General features: G+C 37.7%; 1 protein-coding gene across 4 annotated transcripts in view; it reads right to left on the reverse strand.

The window, feature by feature from the left end:
- Window positions 1–2,985, reverse strand: part of SFMBT1 (Scm like with four mbt domains 1) — a 157,391-nt gene that overhangs the window by 109,426 nt on the left and 44,980 nt on the right. For 2 of the 4 annotated variants that reach the window (XM_023513024.1, XM_023513022.1), the window contains exon 1: window positions 1,002–1,310. The exons of the other annotated variants lie outside the window; for them this stretch is intronic. The gene's annotated coding sequence lies outside the window, so the exon portion shown is untranslated. Of the gene's footprint in view, window positions 1–1,001; window positions 1,311–2,985 lie in introns of those variants that run through there. 4 annotated transcript variants of the gene reach the window in all.

The raw sequence follows: 2,985 nt of genomic DNA on the forward strand, positions 1-2,985 counted from the left end.
CACCTTAGGTGTATGTGGCTGGCGTCTTAGCCGCTTGAGCCATAGGCGCCGAGCCAGTGTACTTTCTTAGTAAGCCAAAGAAGCAGGCTTCCTAGTATCAAACAACTTTTCAGATTAAGGGAATACTAAGGATCTTTCACTCCAACACGCTTGTGTTGTACAGATAAGGAAATGGAGCCTCAGTGACACAGGCAAACCATCTTCTGTCACAATGAAACTAGCATTTGGGGGGACTCCAAACACTTGTACATGCTCTCATTTCACCTTCAGAATTCTAAAGCAAGCATTATAATAACTTTACAGATAAGGAAACCCAGGCTCAAGCATGATTAAGAAACTTACTCAGAATTCAGGCCTAACTCCAAAGTTCATTAATTTCCCACTAAATGTTATCTCTGATATTTCCAAACATTATTAAGGCAGTATGCACACGTTTAAAAGGTTTTTCTGCACCCTATGCACTCAAGTAATTACTTCCTTACTCCCAATTTCTAAAACATTTCACTAAAAAACAGAAATTATCTAACCTTTGGTCTTTGTTTATCAGCATCACTAGCAACTCACAATAATCTTACCCACTACATTATCTCAGACCTGTTTCGTAAAATTCAGCAACAGTGTTAAATAAGGCAAAATTCTAAAATGTCTTCCTATCTTAAGTAATTTATCTTACTCTTACTATTCAGAGCAAGGTTCTTAATCTGTAGTCCTAGGGTCCAGAAAGGAAAATTAGGGGCTATAAATTTAGATAAGAAAATGATTTTGTATCTATTTTTATTAACCTCTAATTGAAATTCATAATTTCCTTTAAATATAAGCATAGGTAACAAATCTCAATAACATTAGTAATAACTGTAAATTTATTATCACAAACAAGGTACAGAAACTTTCATATCATATTAGATACAGTGCAGATATAGGTAAATAATTTCCTTTTTAATCCTATGCATTTTATTTTATACATTTAAAACCATAACTCTGAAAAGATCTCACTAGCTTACCTAAAAGGTACATGAACACCAAAAAGCTTGAGAATCCCTGGTTTTGAAAAACAAAGTTGTTAACCTGCAGAGAATTTGAGAGAAAACAGAAAGAAAAAAAAAATGATCCAGTGCCAGGTAATATAATTCCCTCCTGTTCGAATAAGTTTGCTTTTTAAACATGAATCAAGTCTCCATTCCACAAATATTCACTGCTGACCCTCCTGCGCATAGCTGAAGAAACACAACTTCTGACTTCCTGAAATTTAACTAACTACTAATAGCTAGTGTTGACTAGAAGCCTTACAGATAACATAAACAGTCAATTGACACATATTCTGGATATCATATTATTATATGCTATATTCTTACAATAAAGTAAGCTAGAGAAAAAATGTTGCTAAGAAAATCATAAGAAAAAATATATTTAGTATTCATGAACTATTAGTGAAGGAGTAGATCATTATAAGGTCTTCATCCTCATCATCTTCACATTGAGCAGGCTGATGGGGAGGAAGCAGAGGGGCTGGCCTTGCGGTCTCAGGGGTGGCAGAGGCAGAAGATCTGCCTGCAAGTGGAACCAAGCAGTTCAAACCCACCTTGTTGAAATGTCAGCTGTACTGCTCTATTATGTAGCAACTACAAAGACAAAACATTACCCCATTACCTCAAACTATTTAACAGTAGGAAAGGGGACAAAACCAAGCAACTAGAATGAAAAAGTAGGATGTCTTAAGTACTAAAAGAAAAAGACAAAAGAAACAGATCCTCTCATTCTCAAAAAACAAAGCTTCTATGAGTAAAGGGAGAAGCTATTCTGGCTCTTAGTTGCTGCTATAGCAAGGAGTGCAAGGAGGTCCTAGAAGCCCTACACCACCCAGCCCAGGGCTGGACAAAGGGAGACAAAAGTATCAATAGAGGGCAGCTGGGCAGCCACTGAACACTGTTGCCTAGCCAGGGGAAAGTAGCTTATAGGTCCTGTTAACCCTCTGTGGAGCAGGTAAATCCTTTCCATCCTAGACATGTTTTTAGAAGGGGAAGTTGAATGACAAAAAGAAAATTACACAAAGTTTTAAAATTTTCTTTATACAGTATAGATGGGAAAAATATACAAAGAGGTAATAATTACCTCTTTGTAATTACCTCTTTGTACATAATAAGAGCCACATTTCAAGATAAGATGACAACCAATTAACTGTACATCCAAAATACACTGTGTCTGCCTATAACAACACATTATGTATAGCATAGTATTTGTTTTACAGTATCCGACTGAGAAAGTGGAAAGTGAGTATCTCTTTCTCTATAAAACCTAATTTACAGGTTCAGTACCTGTAGCTCAAGCAGCTAAGACGCCAGCCACATACACCAGAGCTGGCGGGTTTGAATCCAGCCTGGGCCCACCCAACAACAATGACAACTACAACCAAAAAAATGGCCAGGCGTTGTGGCAGGCACCTGTAGTCCCAGCTACTTGGGAGGCTGAGGCAAGAGAATTACTTGAACCCAGGAGTTGGAGGTTGTTGTGAGCTGTGATGTCACCGCACTCTACCCAGGGTGACAGCTTGAGGCTCTGTCTCAAAAAAAATAAATAAAACCTAATTTATAAAACAAGATATTTAAATAAGGTAATTTGCTCAGAGCTTTTTAATTCCACAGTATTTATTATATCAACAAAATGACACCAGGTAAAAGATAAAACCTCCCAGGCAAAGACCACTACCCTTAGAAACATCTATTTGGTATCTTTATCTTTAGAACTGTCTTACAGGATTAGCCTACACAATTAGAAACCAACATGTTTAAAATGCTTTGTTGACCAACCTTCTAGCAACTCTCCTCCATCTACTATGGAGCATCTCCTTTGTTCCTGGCAAGGGTGAGGGTAGAAGGTAGGAGGACCCAGTACAAAGTTCAGTCTTGCCCTAAAGGGTTTTATAGTTAAGGATAGAGTCTCTAATTGGGGGGGGGTCTCAGACCTGTTTCGTAAAATTCAGCAACAGTG

The sequence above is a fragment of the Otolemur garnettii genome, unplaced genomic scaffold (assembly GCF_000181295.1).
Source record: "Otolemur garnettii isolate 467f Iridium unplaced genomic scaffold, OtoGar3 scaffold00032, whole genome shotgun sequence".
NCBI lineage: Eukaryota > Metazoa > Chordata > Mammalia > Primates > Galagidae > Otolemur > Otolemur garnettii.